Consider the following 20,955-nt stretch of genomic DNA (forward strand, 5'->3'; position numbering starts at 1 on the left):
GAAGTATTAGACAGTGTTCAAAAGTAATAATATAATTAACCATTTTGAAACATTGACATCAGCTTGAATTCAGTTATTAAATTTGTTATTATCTGACTGTTCCTTTTGGGTGACAAGGTGGTTATAGTAGTATGGTGAAGAGAGGACACCAAACATGATTATAAAGGAAGAAGGGCATTGCAGGCAAATCTTGCATTGTCACAATTGTGTATGAAATAGCTCCTGCTAAAGAAAAGGGCCAAACCCCAGCTAACATTCAGTTTCACCAGTGCTCGGTTGACTTCATTATAAATAGTTTCAGATGAAAATAATGACCAGGAACTAGGAAGGAAAGGTAGCTTGCAGGTTAAAAGAGTATCTAACCAATGGACACAGACACCAGGGGGGTGAGGGCATGAGTGGAGGGGTGGGGGTGGATAAGGACACATATGTAATACCTTAATCGATAAAGAAAAAAAAAAGAATATCTAGCCCTAACTGGTTTGGCTCAGTGAATAGAGCATCGGCCTGTGGACTGGAAGGTCCCAGGTTCGGTTCCAGGTCAAGGGCATGTACCTTGGTTGCGGGCACATTCCCAGTAGGAGGTGTGCAGGAGGCAGCTGATTGATGTTTCTCTCTCATAGATGTTTCTAACTCTCTCTTTTTATATATATATATATTTTATTGATTTTTTACAGAGAGGACGGGAGAGGGATAGAGAGCTAGAAACATCGATGAGAGAGAAACATCAACCAGCTGCCTCCTGCACACCCCCTTACTGGGGATGTGCCTGCAACCAACGTACATGCCCTTGACCAGAATCAAACCTGGGACCTTTCAGTCCACAGACCGATGCTCTATCCACTGAGCCAAACCGGTTTCGGTGATGCTTCTAACTCTCTATCCCTCTCTCTTCCTCTATGTAAAAAATCAATAAATATATATATATTTTAAAAGAGTATCTAAACCATGTCCTAAAATATAATTATTTCAAATGATTTTTTCTGTTAGTCTTGGCTATGTTGTAATTATTCTCAATAATAAAAAATCACAATGCACTGACTGTGTGATGGTTGGGATTGAGCTGTAGCTAATATTTCAGAAAGCTCATGCCACAGTTCTTCACTGTGTTATCAGACACTCCTAAGCTGAGGCAACATACACAGGAGGCTTCATGGGAGACTTGACATGAAACTAAAAATTTGTCATCCAAATCATCCCTGTCGATAAAATCTGAAATTCCATATTTTATGTTGTCATTCTGTCAAATACTGTCCTCTTTTTATTAGATTAAAATGGAGACACTCTTCTGAAAACTAATAAATCACTTCACTAGATCATTAGGATATATATAACTAGTAGACCGTTTGCACGAAGATTCGTGCAATAGACCTTCATTCACCTGGCTGCCTGCACCAGTTTTCTGCTGGCACCAGGGACCCAGGCCTTGGCTGTGGCCACCGCCTTCTGCCTTCTTTCAGGGTTGGGACTTGGCCCCGGGCGGTGGCCTTGGGATCGGCCGCACCCAACATCCCTGCTAAGGATCACAGGAGCCGACCCCCAGTGGTTTCCTGCAATCCGTGCAGGCTCCCCGCTGGTGCCCAAGGCCAGGAAAGCCTCCGCCTGAGGCTTTCCCGGCCTTGGGCTCCGCCACACCCCAATGTCCCTGCAATGGTTTCCTGGTGGGCGTGGTTGGTGGACATGGCTTGGTTGGTGGGCGTGGCTTGGGCATAGCGAAGGTGCAGTCAATTTGCATATTTGTCTATTATAAGGTAAGATTATATATATAATAAATTATATATATATAATTTTTTTCTGTTAGAAAAGATTAGGTAAAGCTTGAGTGCTGGCAAGAATTAAAATACAAACAAACAAAAACTACCAAAAAAGAGAGAAGAACACCATTTTTATAACAACACTTTCTCATTACTTGGCCTCTTCATTGGGCAGTATTATTAATAATATCAATATCTCCTATCTTACTAGGAGAAAAGAGGAATTTGGTCAATGCTATTGTCTAGAGGTCCAATATTCAGATTCCCCAGATAGCCTTAATACTTGGTTTTTCTGTTCCTATCTTATTTACAGTGACAATGTGTATGATTTATTAAAAAAAAAAAAACTAATAAAATAATTAGTTTAAAGAGACAAAACTAGTTAATATTTTGCTTTATGTACTTTGGTATCTATGGTTGTACAATATTTGTGAAAGGAAAATATATAGCTTTCTTTAGAAAAAGGCAAAATAGAATGTAATTATTAATTTAAATTGCCTATTGGATTAAAAAGAAACATACTTTGAAAACTGCCACTGAAATCTGACCTAAATTTGTGAAATAGAGAATGTGGAGAGAAGAGAAAAACACACACACAATTTAGCTCAGAGGCATATTTTTTTTTTTCTCTGAGCTAACAGATTATTGTCAGAAACCAAGGTACAGCCTGATGGGATTCTTGCTCTGCATTCTAGGCCATTCCTTGCAGGGTCAGTGGATAATAAAGTTCCCCCAAGAAAACATTATTGGATCATGGGTGAGGCTTCTTGCTTTATTGCAATCACTGTGCTCGGTGATAGAATATGACTAGTATTGGCTTAGCTTCCCTGGACTGATAGGAAGAAGCATTACTCTGTGAATTTGTGTCAGCTGCAAAAGGCATTTCTCTCTTTAATCAGAGTTCTCTTTGTCTTTTTTATACACATAAATAGGGTCAAGAATAAATTAGTAATAGTTTAAATTGATCAAAAGTCATGTTTTATATACACATTTATAAACTTAGTAAAAAAAATCAGTCTTCAGAGTAATCAAAGACTCTAAATAATACAGTACTTTTTTAAAGATGTATGGTTAAATTTGATACCTTTTTTCTTCACTAATGATAAAAATATTGGTACAGAATTTAAAGTTAAAATTAGGGACCAAAGCATGAGAAGAGTGGTTTGAGTTATATTTTCCATGGTACCTGAAGGGCATATGAGTATAACTCTGATTTGAGCAGATTTTGGCATGGATGTTTACTGTTATTCAAAGCAATTTTCTTATCTTTAGCCCTAGGTGACCTATTGTAACTCTATCACAGCTCCAAATAAAAAATTAAGTCTAACATTTGTTCATACACAAACTAATCTTTATATCTTTGATGAATGAGGTTGGGGAGTCTGACATTAAACTGGATTGTTCTCTAGCTTATAATCTTGTGTAATATGACCTATTTGTACTTTCTTCAATATCCCGTGCATTATTTTTGTTAGAGAAATTACCCATTTCAAAAAAAGCAAGAAAAATAATCAAAAGTTCACAGTAAAAATGAGTTCAAATAATGAAAATTGTCTTAAATTTATTTTATATTGTATAATTATCACAAAATAATAAATGCAATTTTGGCATAATTATGACTTTTTGGTATCATTTATGTATGGAATCTAAAAATCCAGCCCTAGACGGTTTGGCTCAGTGCATAGAGCATAGGCCTGTGGACTGAAAGGGTCCCGGGTTCCATTCCGGTCAAGTGCACATGCTTGGGTTGCAGACTCGATCCCCAGTAGGGGACATGCAGAAGGCAGCCAATCAATGATTCTCTCTTATCATTGATGTTTCTATCTCTCTCCCTCTTCTTTCCTCTCTGATATCAATAAAACTATATTTAAAAAAATAATAATAAAAAATAAAATCTGTCCTTATAGAAACAGAGTATAGTGGTGGTTAAGAGGGCCTTGGGTGTGGGAGAATTGGGGAGATGTAGATCAGTGAGTACAAACTTGTAGTTACAGGGTAAGTAAGTTATGGGGATTAAATATACACCATTGTGATTTACTTAACAATACTGTACCATATACTTTGATTTTGCTGAGACTAGATCTCAAATATTCCCATCACAAAAATGAAATTATAATTATGAGACCTGATGCGGGTGTTAGCTAGCACTACAATGGTAATGATATTACAATATATAAATCTATCAAATCATCATGTTGTATACCTTAACCTTACACAATGTTATATGTCAATTTTATCTCAATAAAATTAAATTATATAAAATAAAATTGGTGAGCTATTTGCCTGAATCCAAAATCTATTTTAGTACCAGATGCAACTTTAGTTTTTAATGACAGATATTTAGATATTTTGTCACATTGTTATCTTTGAGCAATCACTCTCCTTTTCAGCATTCTAACATATTGTGTAGCAAATAATTACAAAAATATACACTTTAAGCCTCTATAAAGTATTCTTCAAAATTCTGTTTTAGTTTTGATTTATATTTTATGTCCTCAAAATATAGTAATCTTCTTGATGATAATTTGCATTATACAAACTCTCTATCATCTAATTCAGTGAGATAAATAATTATATTAATTTAATTGCATTAAATTAAATTGAAATGACCAGAGTGTAATTTGCCATTTACCAAAGAAAGCTATTTAACCTTTTTTAAATGTTGTTTTTGCACAGGTAATGATATTGTTCATGATTTTTTAAAATACAAAATACCACATTTATCTTAATATTATGTCACTTTTGCATTATTAAAAGTAAATAGACCCAACTTTGCAAAAATATGTTATTCTGCCAGGAGATTTGACATATATGTGGTCTCAGTTCTTACTAAGATTGTCATGCCTCTACTTTCATGTATTTGTAAATATGTGTAAATCAAACATAACATAAATCAGCTGAAGACCTTCAAGTCATAGTCTCAACATAGCTATATTTATGAACACTGTTGATTAGTTTTGTTGCAATTATTATTGTTATTTCTGAAGGAATTTAATAGTATTGATGATAATGGGTTCATGAAAGTCTTTTGGTAGCTTATAATTGAGTGACTGCCTGTGTTTCCAGCTGTGAGAACTTTTTGACTCTTTTGAATAACTTGGGATACCTGAGAGAAAACAAACAAAAGAGGACTGCTTGTCAATAAAGAGCTAGAAAGCTAAGGAAGCTGTCTAAAACCTGTCTTCCTAGAAATTTGAATTAAATGCTGAAATACAGACAAGAAGAGAAACTCAGTTCACTGTTGCAATTCAGACAAAGCTTTTGCCTGAGGTTGCTTTGAGGTAATGTTCAGGCAAAGAATGATGGCATTTTAAGCATAGATAAGATGAACAACCTAGCAAACAAAATCCTAGAACCTACTACAAGTGAAGATTTTTTTTTCCTCCAAGACTTTTTGGTGGACTGAAGCCAAATAATCACTCTAAGAATCTTGTTTTTATATAAGGTCAAGAGGTCATATGTCTTGAAATTGGACAAATAAATTGAATGTGCTGTGTGGTAAAAGAAAGCAGCAAAATCTAAGACAGTTTTCAATAAAAATGATAATGAGTAGAGTTTATACATAACTAAGAATAATAAATTAAAGGTTATCAGAAAGGAAATATACTGTGTTTATTTAAATATGTAATAAAGGTATTTCTTTAAGTAAAAAGAAATTAAGGGTAAGAACACTGATATGTGTAAACACCATTTTACCTTAGAAATATTAGATTCAAAGTATTAGTAATTAGAAGACCTGTATTAACGAACTCTGGTGTATTATTAGTTTGTAGGCTTCCTCAAAAATTTTTTGAGCAGAGCAAATCTAAGAAAACTTTAGCACAATTGTGTGTGTAGTCAGAACTGAGGTGCCCACATTCAGGAATAAATTGGCCCAAATCTAACAATAATTAATCTTCAAGCTCTCTTACTTGTATTGGCCCTTCCAAGGCCATGTGCCTAATTTTGTATTTATAATTTTATCTTCTCATAGAGGGCCCACAATTTTTATGGGCTCCAAGGCTCACAAAACTTAAATTCGTATGGAGGTGTTATAACTTTGAATAAGGCAACATGCAGAAATAATAAGAACATTGTCATTATCCTCAAATATTCATGCCTCTTTTTCTTAGTATTAACCTGTCTCCCTGTAAATAATACATTTTAAATCACTAATTTTTAAGATGTTTTGCAATATCTTTTCAGTCTTTGCAAGAAGGAAAATGAGTCGCTGTAATTGCTTTCAGATCAGACTGAGAAATGCTCGTCAGGAATTGCACAAAAACAGTTGACTTGCAGCATCATTATTCATACTTCTACTGCTGAGCTGCTGATTGTCTACAGCATTTCTTCAATAAGCCATTATTTTAAGAGTATTTCTAACTTGGAGGAAAGCAATGACGATTTTCAATAAACAAAAATGTTAATTTTAAAGAAAAGATGTTACATTTATCTTTTAATGCTAAACTCTATTTTTAGATATTTTGAGGCAATAGCAAATTAGTTTTACCACCTCTTGTGAAAATGTGTGTGCATATGTTCGTGTGGAGTGTGGGTGGAAGAGTTGAGGTTGAAGAGAAGGCATCATGATAGTAGGGTAGAGACTAAGGCAAGAGTGAAAAACACAGAACAGAGAGAGCAGAGATCTGAGTCTAAGCTACTGAGTCATGATGCTGCTAAAATGGGACTCTAGAGGAAAGCAGAGTACTGTCTCAATAAAGGGTGAGGCAAAAGTAGGTTTACAGTTTTTAGTATATAAAATAATACAATGATGAATAAATAATAATACAAGGAATACTCTGCTTCACATATTCACAACTATAAACCTACTTTTTCTCCACCCTGTGTATGAACATTGAGGTCTTTGGCCCCATAATCTTGTTGTTGAATAAGATCTGTCTGGAAATTTGAACATCTAAACAATAGGGTCTAAAGGAAAGTCTAGGCAGTTATAGCAGTTGTCTTAGTTTATTCAGGGTGCTATAACAAAAATACCATAAACTGAGTGGCTTAAACAAGAAAAGCATATGACTCACAGTTCTGGAGGCTAGAAAGTCCAAGATCAAGGCCCCAAAGTTTGGGTGTCTGGCGAGGGTACATTCCCTTGATTCATAGATGGTCATCTTCTGTTGAATCCTCAGGTATGTGTTATGAGGTACAGGGGAATAGTGAGTTTTCTGTGGTCTTTTTCATAAAGGTACTAATCCCATTGATGAGGGCTCTACTCTCATGACCAAATCATCCCAAAGTCTCCACCTCCAAGTATCATTACATTAGGGGTTAAGTTTCAAAATATGAATTTTGCTGGAAAAGAAAAGACATTCAACCTATAGCATCAGTCAATACATTTCTCTAGAACTCTCCAGAGACTGTTCATTGATCTGGGTATAAAAATGAACATATCTATTTTAGAAGGAAGACAGGTGTTTTCTGCCTTTCTAAGAGAGCCAATTGCATATATTCTTATGAATTTAAAAAATGATTTTTTGCATCTTCCTACATGCATCATTGTTACTGCTATTAATGTTTTACTATATTTGTAATATCCTCAGAATAAATTCAATAGTGAAGGAAAAATGATAATATTTGTTACTTAATTTATAAACTATATGTAAACCTAATTTTTCCAATGACATAACATGGAATTCTTGTTATTTTATAATATGCTTATGACCTATATACATTCCACTTTGCTATTCATTATGTATGTTAAAAATAACTATGTTTCCCCAAGATGTCATGCATTCCTACATATGTACAATTTACATAATGTACCTGTGTAAACATCTATTATACTTAAAAGAATATCTCAAATGTATTTGTTCCTCAGATGATCTTTCCTTGAAACCCAAAGGAGAGATGCTCTTCTATTATTTCACTATATCTTTAGCTAGAGATATGTGTCCTAGATTCATTGTGACTAATTAATTACAAATGGGCAAACAGCAGAGATTTCATTTTATCTTATCATCTACTAGAGACCCAGTGCACAAAATGCATGCACTGGGGGGGCGGGGGAAGGGTGTCCCTCAGCCCAGCTTGTGCCCTCTTGCAGTCTAGGAGCCCTTGGGGGATGTCCGACTATTGGCTTAGGCCCTCTCCCCAAGGCAGGTAGACATCCTTAGTGCAGCTGCTGAAGCAGGAGAGGCTCCCGCCACCCCACTGTGTTTGCCAGTTGTGAGCCCAGCTCAGGGCTTCTGACTGAGCAGTGCTCCCCCTGTGGGAGTGCACTGACCACCAGAGGGCAGCTCCTGCGTTGAGCATCTGCCCCCAGGTCGTCAGCGTGTGTCATAGCAACTGGTTGTTCTGCCGTCTAGTTGATTTGCATATTAGCCTCTTATTATATAGGATTTTCATTCCCACCTCCATTTCACCACTTTATTTCTGTCTGAAAATATGTTGTCATTTGGCCTATTAGGAATCATTTAATACATTATTCTTTATAACTCAACCCTATGCACTATATATTATATGTATTCAAGTTTACAGCTAAGAAAATTAAAAGATACTCAGTGATGTTAAAGGATGTGCTCAGGTTCACAGAGATGGAACACGAAAAGAGCAACATTATTGAATATAGTTCCACTAACCCCAAAGATCCTGAAATTTTCATATGCTCTGCTATTAATAGTATTTCTAAACACTCAGAGTTATTAAGCTTTACATGTCAGTCTTCTTGGCATAAACAACCTCCAAAAGGAAAGAGGAAGGTAACAGTAAATTCAGATACTAAAGTGATTGTGCTATAAATGCTGATTAACTCTTTAAGGAAAACTATTAATATTTTGTTAGGAAATCTCTTGTAATTTACCTTTTCTCCAGAAAAACAAAAACAAAAATACCACCAGTTTAAAGCTTATTGATAATATATTTTTTTTCTCTTTTGGAGGGCAAGTGTGCAAAGATTAATATAATAAAGAGTGGAAACTATAAAATTCATTAATCTGCAAGAATTTACTTTGATGGATTTTCATATGTATCTACTCCTGTAACTGCTACCTATCAAGTTATGGAACATCTTCAGCACTCCTAAGTGCTTTGTTAATGCCCTTCCTTGGCACATCAGAAACAACATACACATTCTATTTTCTCTGACCATAAATTAGCTTTATCTGTTTTTGAATTTTATACAAATGGAATCTCACAGAACATATTTCATGTTTAGTTTTGTTTTTTGTTTTTTTTCCTTTCTCTAAACATTACAACTGAGAGATTTATCAATCTGGCATACTAGTATACCAGTTTTTTTTTTTTTTACTCATCTACATTTGAGTCATTTTAAGTTTTGGTCTTCATGAATAAAGATGATAAGAAAATTTTGGTACATGACTTTTGCATAAGACATATGCCAATTTTTCTTATAACTAGAAAGGGAATTTTTAACAGACTGAGCAATTAAGCAATTTTAGTAAGTTGATATTTAAGTGAAAATTATAGCATATCCATTGATAAAAAACACACAAAACAATGGCCAGATCCATATACTGGAATTCATAGGTTTGACATCAGATTTTGTCAGCACCATATTATTAGTATATTGAGTTATTGAAATTTTAAATTAGTACATATATTATTGAAAATTTATATTGACATGTTTTATTTTCTACTAGTGGCCCAGTGCACAAAATTTGTGTGCATTAAAAGGGAATTAATTAGAGGAAATATTTTAATATTGCTATTTTCCCTTTCTTTATAATAGAAGTGTCAGGGATGAAAGAAAATTAGTAAAATGTATATGAAAATCTTCCTCCTGTCAGAGTCTGGGGCACATTGCATGACCCAGAGTCAAGTCCCCACCCATCTGCATGCACCTCGAAATCCCACGAGACCCAGCTGGTCCCATCCCCATTGGGCGAGATCCAGACCCGGCCAGTCCCAACCCTGTCAAGCCCCACCGGGTGGAAAGCACAGCCTCAGGTCCCCTATCAAGCCCCACTGTGTGGAGGGGTGCAGCCTCAGGTCCCCCAGCACATGCCAGGTGGGGTGGCACAACCTCAGGTCCCCTGGTACTTACTGAGCGAGGGACACAGCTACTAGGTGGCGGGGGGGCACAGTCTCAGGTCTCCCGCCCCAGCCCGGCTCCACACAGCCTCAGGTCCCTGCTGATCACCTGTTATGGGAACTCCGCCTCTGCTGTGGGCACAACCATCTTGTGATGGCATGACAGTTAATTTGCATATTGCCTCTTTATTACATAAGATATGCTTTTTACATAAATATGAAAAAAGATGATTGGCATGTAATAGTTTTGTTTTAAAAGTTGTCTATAAATTGTTTTATTTTTATAAATCATGGGATATAATATAAATAATTTAGCAGTGGTATTAATATTTTTGCAACATTTCTGTATATATTTTCTTTAATTATTTTTTATGATTTTTAGTCTTCCTATTCTAGAAAACAAACAAAAAATAAAACCAACATTTATTTTCCACCACTCTATGGAGGTCGGTAGATTCTGCTTAGAAATAAAGGTTTCCTTGCTTGTGAGGGAGTAGAAAGTTTTGGATTTAAAAAAAAAAAATCTAAAAGTGAAAATGGAAAGTGAGAGGATGAAAACCTCAGGTAACAGTGGAAAACTAAAAACTGATGGACATGTAGCCTTCTCATTTCAAACTCTGGAAGAAACAGCATCACAGAGTATTTCATGAAGAATGGAGTACATTTGTCAGGTACTCATGTCTCTGTGTGGCCTAGGAATGATACCACACTTACATGTAGAAGGTCATTGAAAATTAAAAACCTGTGCACTTGCAATAGTGTTGTCTTGGTGATGAGTGAGGTGATTTTATAACAAACGCTACAGGATCAAGTGCTGAAACTAGGGATAGGCTGAGAGGCACATGCCTTAGGTGTTTTAGAGAATCCAAACTATTATGATGGAAGTAGGCCTAGTGAAACTTACCAAGGTTTGAGACTATTCTCTTGCCAAGCCCTGAGTTTGACAATAGAATAGTCATTATAGTTATGGTGACTTTAGTACTCAGAGATATAAGGCAACAAAAGAGATATCAAGTGCCATGAGTCAATGTTCAACAGTCTGAAATAGACAAGATCACCTTAACCCACCACTGTAGAATACTTAAGTTTTTCCTGATGTATACAAATCAATGTTTAAAAAAATTTAAGGGGAAATGTGTGGTTAAACAAAAAGCTAAGAAAGGATAAATATCCTCAATACAAAATTAGAGCCTTAAATGAAATAATATTTACCCATTAAATCATTAAATTGTTCATCCATCTAAACATTATTGAAGTTTCCCATCTCAATTCATTCTAAGGAGAATCTAACATTTATTTTATTTTATTTATTCTCTCTTTCCTCCTTCTCTCCCTCTCTCCTTCTCTTTTTTCTGTCTCTACTTCCCTTCCTTCCTTTTTTCTTTTTCCTTCTTTCTCTTCTCCTTTCTTCTGTTTATTCAGATTATTTTCCTATTTTTTCCCTTTTTATTATCTTTACTTTTTACTTTCAGGATATGTAACTGTACTTGTGATTTTAGAGAAAATGTAAGTGAACCTTCTAGTTTAATTATATGTTATAGGCAAAATGCCCAGTTGTGATTTGCAATAATGATTTAGTGGGCAATAAGTGACAACATAAAATCTGTGCATCTTTTAAATAGGCAAATAATTTTTAAAATAGAAGGAATGTGGATTAATTGATTACTGTAAAACCTTAAATTAAGTCAAAAGTTCTATGTTAAAGAATCACTCTATAGTCCTTTATGTTTATGAGGTCTAATTATAAATTTAAACTGTTCAAAACTTCTGTACACAGTGTACACCAAAGAAGGGCTTAAAATATCTGTGATCTTTTCCAGATAATCAGGAACCTAAGAGACATACATAATTTTGATAACTTTTTTCTTGCTCCCTAAAAGTAAGATACCCCATGTCATGACTCCCCCCTGCTGCCTGCTCTTCCATCTATTCTCTTTTGGCAAGTCATTTTTTAGGATCTCAGTCAGAACAAAGGCAATCTCAACCCTCCTAAGTCCCACTTATTCTTTTTCCCCAAAACATTTTATGACATTTTCAAAGCTACATAATCCTATATAATAAAGAGATAATATGCATATTGACCATCACTCCAACACACAAGATGGCCGCCCCCATGTGGTCAAAGATGGCCATCACCATGTGGACACAAGATGGCAATGACAAGATGGCCTGCAGGGGAGGGCAGTTGGGGGTGACCAGACCTGTAGGGGAGGGCAGTTAGGGGCAATTGGGCCGGCAGGGGAGCAGTTAGGTGTAGATAAGGCTGGCAGGGGAGTGGTTAGGGGGTGATCAGGCTGGCAGGCAGAAGCAGTTAGGGGCAATCAGGCTGGCAGGCAGGCAAGCAGTTGGGAGCCAGCAGTCCTGGATTGTGAGAGGGATGTCTGGTGGGATCGGGACTTAAATGGCAATCAGAAATTCCTCGAGGGGTCCCAGATTGGAGAGGATGCAGGTTGGGCTGAGGGACACACCCCCCCATGCACGAATTTTTTGCACCGAGCATCTAGTTTGAAATAAGTGTATTTCACTCACTACCTAGATGTTCGCATGCTTATTTTATCACACGTCTATCTTTCCTTCTATCATCCATCACTTTTTTGTGTATTTTTAATACGTTAAAGCAGGTAATGAAAGATTGAACTTCTGAATTATGTACATCACATGCCATAATTAAATCAATTCTGTTCTATGTCCCTTACTCAAACTTCCAAGTTTTCATGAACTAAAAAATACATATATTAAAGCTCTGTCTTACTACTAGTCTATACCCAGGATAACAAGATATAAAATATTGAACAAAAAGAAAACACTCATTCATAGTATAAATCATATTCTCACTTGGCCAATAATTATTTATATAACTGTACAGTTCTTTTAATTTTCAAGTATCTTTGGCTTATATATGATTGGTTTCTATAATAACATTTTATGGCTTTGGCTCAGAAATGCCCTAACCATAAAGGCAGAAACTGAAGGCTGATCTTCTGATCCCAAATTATGTGCTCTTTCATTCTCTTCTACTGTCACCACATTTTTCTTGAATAGATAAAAAATAAAATCCAATAAGTATGACATTTAATTCTCTTTGTGTTATGTGTAGAAACCCATCCCTTTCATTCTTCATTTTAATTTTCTCATCTAATTCATACTAACAATATAAAAGAACATAGGGTTACTGGAAAATGCTCAAAATTTCCCACACAAAAGTTACTTAAATATTCTATAATGTGGTTTCATTAATGAGCATGTTGCTTGGAATTATTAGATATTCTCTGCCAAGCATTTTTTTTAAATCACCCGTTCCCCCAAACATGCTGGTTTTATTACTCTAGATAGGATGTCATATATGTAAGTTAAAAAAGAACATTTTTAAAAGAACATGAGCAGAGTTGAGAAAGCCAGCATTTTTGTCGGTGTTAAGCAGAATATTAGAGTTAGAGAACATCTCATGATATGAGGGTCCAGAAGCCTCTCTGACACAGAGTAAGCCAAATGGCCAAACATTGCATCAGGAAATAGCAAAGCTATTAGCAGTCTTCCTGTCATGCTGGGAAGCAAACCTCAACTGGTCTTCCAGACTTCAGAAAGGAGTATCTCTGGAAGCCTCCTGAATTTTATTAAATTGGAAAACTGATGGAGAAAATTGGAAAGTAATTCCAACAAATGCAAGAGTTTCCTTAGGCCAGGTAATGAGGGGTGAGATTGTGGGTTCAGATATCAAAGGTATGCATAGAGGGTGAATGCACCTATAATTTTAGAGAAAGGCAAACTTGGATTTTTACAAGATTTGCACTATTTTAAAACCTTGGCTAAAGTGTATAAATATTCTGATTTTACCACATCCTTGCTATCACTTGATGATATTACACATTATAAATTTTTATCAATTTCACAGTGTATATGACATTTTCTCCCTGAGGTTCTAATTTTCATTTCCCTGCTGTATATGTGTAAGCACATATCTGTTTCAGTATATAAGCATCTTGATTTTTGCTTATCTTATGCTATTTAAAACATACTTTGTAATATATGATATAAGCAGTTAGCAATAATGTTGCAGGGATACCTGGTGATGTTGTAGAAGCAGTAGAGTGAGGTAGTTAACAATACAGACTCAGCAGCCAGACTCCTTGGATTTGAACCATACATTCATCTCTTATTACCCCAACTAGAGGCCTGGTGCACAAAATTCTTGCACTTGGGGGTGGAGTATATGGTGTCCTTTAGCCTGACCTGTGCCCTCTCACAGTCCAGGAGCCCTTGGGGGCTTACTGCTACTCAGGCCTGTGTCTGTGTCCTGTGAGTGCTCACCTTGGAGATGTCTATATATGGCATTTCTCTGGAGAATTATGGCTAATATAATTACTATTAAAAATTACACATACTTAAATCCATTTCTCTATGGCCAATAAATATTTTTATAAACATGTTTTTTATTGGTTTCAGAGAGAAGAAAGGAGAAGAGAGGGATAGAAACATCAATGATGAGAGAGAATCACAGATTGGCTTCCTCCTGCACACTTCCCACTGGGGATCAATCATAACCAAGGCATGTGCCCTGACCAGGAATCTAACCAGTGACCTCTTGGTTCATGAGTTGATGTTTAACCACTGAACCACACTGGCCAATAAAATTTTCACATGTCTTGTTACCAGGGACTAGGGCATGGAGTGAATATAAGTACATTACCACACACACACACACATACACACACACACACACACACACACACACACACACATCTATACATTTATTCAATCTATGCTAATACTAACAAAAGCCTAGGTGGTCCTTGCACCCTCGTGTGCGACATTGTCACAAGATGCCACCACAAGATGGCCACCACAAAGATAGTTGCCAGTTGGGGGCAATCAAGCTGGCAGGGAAGGGCAGTTGGGGGCAATTGGGCTAGCAGGGGAGGGCAGTTGGGGGCAATCAGGTCGGCAGGGGAGCAGTTAAACATCAATCAGGCTGGCAAGGGAGCAGTTAGGGGGTGATCAGGCTGGCAGGTAGAAGCGGTTAGGGGCAATCAGGCAGGCAGACAGGTGAGCAGTTAGAAGCCAGCAGTCCTGGATTGTGAGAGGGATGTTCGACTGCCAGTTTAGGCCCGATCCCACAGGGGTTGGGCCTAAACCATCAGTCAGACATCCCCTGAGGGGTCCCTGCAGGGATCAGGCCTAAAGCCTGATTGGAGAGGGTGCAGGCTGGGTTGAGGGACACCCCCGCCCCCTGTGCACAAATTTCATACACCGGGCCTCTAGTTTTATTTATAACAAGACAGGATTCAATCTAAATGTTATGTAAATATTTGTAGGTTTATATCTTTAAGAAATGCTTTTAGTTTTTTATTCCCTATACTATTTACATATTTGAAAATCTTGCTTTCTGGTATTGTTTTTTAAAAAATACAATAAAACGTTTTAAGCAACTCCCATAAAATATGATGGATTCGAGGCATGTTTATACATAAAAAATCCTTGAAAATGATCAAAAAGAAGCTACATAGTAAAATATGCATTTGTATTGATTGAATAGCATTATTTTTCTGTGTGAAGTTGTTTGTGTTTTTTAGTCAATTTCAGAACATTATTTTTTAAAATTCATCTTTATTCAGAAAATTCTTTATAAAACTATGATGACTAGGTTTGTACATTGTGATTTAGTTTTTCTTTAATGTCTTGTTCCTCATCAGAAAGTTAAGTTGAAGACATAATGAAACCAGGAATGATATTCATCCCAAAACCTAAAGATTCCTAAAAGAGAGATTATAAAAAATACTACATAGAGAAGAATAAAAGTAAAAATCTCCTTTTTTTTCTAGGCTCCTACCCTGAGTCATTTGACATTTGTTAAAGAAATCCCTAATTACCTGACAAAAATTTTGTAAATTAAAAGGCATGAAAGTGAGCCACATCAAACTTTTGTCAAAATTATCTGTTTTCTTTCAACAGCAGACCAAATCTGAATCAAATTGATCCATTACCACTTCCAGGTAACGAATCAGTGATCCATACTCATCACTAGTCTAGGATTGCACAAACAAACATACAAATTTAAATGCCCCAATTCAAATTTGAATAAGTTTGTAGCTATAAGAAGACATTCACAATATTAAAGTAGCATTTAAAGGAGACAATAATTCAAGATTATAGGTGAATTGTGAGTTTCAGACTGAAAACATAAAAATATTTTTCAACAATCTAAAATAAGTGAAAAAATAACTATTTTTACAAATAGCTTAACCAGAAGAGGTAACAAAGGTTAATTAAAAACTATAAAATAAAAGGAAGAAAATGCACATTGTTCTGGTAGATCTCAACAAATTAAAAATAATAATAATAAAAACATCACATATCAATAATTGGTTAGAAAATATTTGGAGAAATAAATAAAATACAAAATTATGAGAGAATAAGTTATTACAGAGAAAATCAATGGTTAACCAGAGAGCAGTGATAATAATAGCTAAAATGTACATACTAATGAGCATATTCTTGACTATGTTCTAAATGCTTTACCTATATTAACTTATTTAATCATCACAAAAATCTTCTGATGAAAATCATCCTATCATTTCCCCCTTCCAGTGGATAATCTCAGTTTATCAACTGATGCAAAAATAGATGAACTAAATTAACCTGTGGTCACAGCAACAAATTTATGGAGCTGTCATGAAAACCTAATCTGGCTTTCATCTGAGTATACATTTTTAACTTTTATGCTAAACTGCATCTCATGAGGTAACATAAAGATGGCCAAAAAAATTCAACATGCATATAATAGGTGATTCTGAAATAGAAGACAATGAAAGAACTGAACTATATTGAATAAAATTATCAAATTAAATACTTATTGTATATGTATGTTAAACACCAACATATTTCATAAAGATTGATTTATATTGAAATATATGTTGATAAAATTATCAAATTTCAATTATAACAAAAACTAATAAAAGTACCAGGTTACCTGCCAGGTATCCTATATAATAAAAGCTAAATATGCTAAGTGTCCAGTCATCCATTCAACCAATCAAAGCATAATATGCTAATTATATGCTAAGGCCACTCAACCACTCACTATGACGTGCACTGACCACCAGGGAGCAGATGATCTGACTGGTAGGTTAACTTGCTGCTGGGATCTGGCCTATACGGACTGAGTGAGATGGGGTGGACATGCCCTGGAGCCCTGGAGCCCTCCCACAGTCCCTCCCCAGCTATCCAACCTCCCACATCCCTCCCTGGCCTTGATCATGCACCAGTGGGGTCCCTCAGCCTGGCCTGTGCCCTCCCACAATCCGGGATCCCTCGGAGGATGTCAGAGAGCCGGTTTTGGCCCCATTCCACAGGCCAGGCCGAGGGACCCCACTGGTGCACAAACATGTGCACCAGGGCTTTAATAAAGGTATAATATCATTCTGAACTTGCCTTTTCCACGCTAATATTCATTTCCATAATACAGTAAGTTAAACATATAGAATTGAATGGGGGGGGGTGTTAATTTAGTTAAGATATATATGAAGACATTTTCAATTATACAACTTATCTGATAAAGAGATAACAAAATTACCAAATGATAAAATTAAACTGAACAAACACAAAATCACAGTAAGTACTATAACTATTAGTTTAAAATATAGAACTGTGGAAATGGAAAGCCAAGGAAGAAAAAAGACAAATATTGAAAAACAAAGTCTGCTTTAGTAAAATCTCTGGGACCTTATATTTCAAAATGGTATTTTTTTTAATCTAAAAAAACTGCATTCTACAAATATAGTAAGATAATTAAAATAGACTATAACAGAACATTCTGGTGCACTGACACATAGAGTGCTGACTTTGTTGAGGGGAAGATAGGTATCATACTAAATTACTGGATTGTTAAAACAAACTATTAGTTTCAATTGTTTTTGAAAATCAGAATTTTAGGGTAGAAGATCCTCTATTAAACGTTTATATACTCTTGAATTTTTATAAAAACATTATATGCTATTTTAAAAATATGAAATGCCTTTCGATTCATACCATTTAGGTTCAAATATTGTGAACATAAGGTCATTTACTCAAATTTTCTAACAGATTTCTCATATGAAAGGTAGTGACAATGAAAATAAAGACATCCAAGTACAATACAACACAAAGTGTGCTTGAGTATTAAATTAATTAATGCATATAAATAATTTAGCACAATGACTGACACATAATAATTGTGCAATTATAATTAATTACTGTTGTGATGTTATTTTTAATTCATTACACCAATTGCATGTTAATAAATTAATTTTTAGAGAGATAAGAAGGGAGAGGGAGAAAGAGAAGCATTGATGTGAGAGCGAAACTGCCTCCTACACGTCCCCTATTGGGGATGGAGCGTACAACCCCGCTGATATGCCCTGAGTGGAAGTCAAACTGGCAATCTTTCTGAGCACAGGACAATGCTCAACCGAGTCACACCGGTCAGGAACAAAGGCAATATTTTACAAGGCTGCTAATCCAGTCTTCTTTCAGATTGCATTACTGTGTTAAACTTTCAATTGACTCTGTAGTGTATGCACCATGATATCTCTTTGAAATTATACATTATATTTTAAAAGAAAAGGTGGGTGCTCTTCCATTTCCTTATCTGAACAGAATCACATTTTACAAGCCAATATAACACTTTTTATTCTATCTTAATTGATATTCAATCTACAATGAACAGTAAGAAATCTAATGTTTAGTGCCATTCTACCTTAGCCAAGATCATTTGGTCTCATTACTCAATGTTTTACTTCCTAACTTTGACCCTCTGGTAAATACACTGTTTTCAGTAGTATTTAATTCTGAAAATTAGTCTGCTGATATATTAAATGTTGTATCCTTTCACTATTTATTTTGAAAAATACTTAATACCTTTCTTTTTCCTTGTGTATTTATATTTGCTTACTAAAGAAGTTATTTCTGTGTTAGCTATTTAACAGTCAGAGGAATTTTTAAAAAATATTCTTAGGGGTAAATTTAAATTAAATGAAACTATGTATTATGACCAAATAAATAAAATTCAAACTCTTAAAGTTTATATTTAATTCATAAATTTGTGTGTTTTTTAAAGGTGAAGTGGAGATTAGTGCCTTAGAATTTGTTGTGTTTCAAATACCTTTGGTCTCTCAGTTACTGCTATTTGTCCCTAGAAATTTTGCATTATTTATTCTTTTCAGATATAAGTACAAGATTTTGCAAGGCCATTGCTTCTCAGTATCACTTTACTCTTTTTTATTCCTTCATTGTGATTGTAAAAGTTAAAACACAGTTATTTTTTTACTTTATACTTTAATAAGTGACATAAAGTTTGATTTTCTCTCTTCTATCTACACACATTTTATAATATTTTTAAGTGTATTCATCTATATAATCCTAAACCTGAGTTGAGGTTTGATGACTATGGCAGCTGTATAACTCTTTACAATAATCAATAAAAGAATACAGATGTCAAATCAGAAACATGGAGTTTCTGTGCTGTAGAAACCCGGCCTCTAGATGAGTCATCTGCTCATTTTAAACATAAATTATACTTGAATGAATAACCTGGAAATATTTAATAGTGTTGTGACCCTACTAAATAGTAAAATTTAAAAAATCTAGTCATTACATATTTTCCATATTGATAAAATATTTTTAAAGCTATGCTTAAATGGATTGAAGAATATACATTCAAAAGTAAAGAAACATAAAGTAATCCTCTTGAAGCAAATTCTTTGTAACTATTGAAATATTTTAGGCAAGTATTCAAACTCAGTGGTAACTTACTCACATTCATTCATTATTTCAAAGAAAAGAGATCTGACTTAGTGCTAATCACTAATAATAATAAAATATTAGAATAATGTGATGCCATGATATCCTCAAATGCTTAATTCGCCTGAAAACTAAGATAATTCACTCATTTCTTTACATCAGGTTTGGCATGATGGTGACATTTTTATTAGTGTTTCCTCAACTCCAGCAATCATCCATATAGCAGCTCCTACCTACAAACCCCCCTCCCGTAAGAGTTAAGTCAATTCTAAATTATATAGTTGCTCTATCACATTGAACTCAATAGTTAAATATGTTACCCTGTGTGACAGATAGTGACGCATATTTCTAATATAATTAGAATTCCCCGTATTTCTGCTTCTGATTTACCTATACTTAAATGTTTCTAGTAAAGTAATGTGCATATATTGGAGGGCATCTGTGATTCATGGATATGTTCACAATCATATGGAACAGGAATAGTTTCAGAACCATGTGCAGTGCTGTTTTGGGGTAGTGGATTTTCACTCAAGTGAAAAATAAAAAGGACGAAACTTTGTGGTTGAAAAATGGTTTCTATGTAGCAATTCAGAAAAGGATGCAGCGGAGACTGAAGTTGATAGCTTCACCTAGATATCACTCCAGTTTTAAGATAACCAGGCCTGTGCAGAGCTTTTCTAAGATTGTCTCTTATTTCAACTAGTTCCCTACTTGGTCTGTTTCTTGTCTATTCTTCATACTAATTCATTATGATAATCTTATCCTTTTCATAAGTCTCTAAGTTACTGTGATTAATCTTTTTCATTAAGATGTTGGGATTACCTAAAATTTATTCATGCTTTTGGAAAAGGGATGTGTGTGTGTGTGTGTGTGTGTGTGTGTGTGTGTGTGTGTGTGTGTGTATGTGTGTGTGTGTGTAGAAAAAGAGAGAGAGAGAGAGAGAGAGAGAGAGAGAGAGAGAGAGAGAGAGAGAGAGAGAGAGAAATGGAGCTCTCTGTAATGAATATTTTCACAAATCTCTGAGTATTAAGGCATAACAAGTTACTAGACTTTAAGTCTTATTAAATGTTAGTCATAATTCTACAGACATGCCAATTCCAGGATTCACAAAGTCCAGAATTTATTTAATTTTATTTAATAAGAATCTAATTTAGCAAGAACTCTTTCTTTGTCTCCCTGAATCCAGGAGTCCTTCAAGCAGAATCTTGTCTACCTTTCCATGAAACAAAACCTCAGGGGGATGCAAAATCTTTACTTTGTTGAACCTAGGTACTCTCCTTTCAGTTTTTCTGAAAATCAAAAATCTTTAAAATCTTAGGGAAACTAAAAATATTTTTTACAGAAACTGAACTACTTACTTATGAAAAAATTAAAGTATAATGCAATTTAATTATATCCATTATCTACAAAACATGTTCTATAAGCAATATGTTATACTAAGAATTAT

This window comes from Eptesicus fuscus, chromosome 3, assembly GCF_027574615.1.
Source record: "Eptesicus fuscus isolate TK198812 chromosome 3, DD_ASM_mEF_20220401, whole genome shotgun sequence".
NCBI classification, from domain to species: domain Eukaryota; kingdom Metazoa; phylum Chordata; class Mammalia; order Chiroptera; family Vespertilionidae; genus Eptesicus; species Eptesicus fuscus.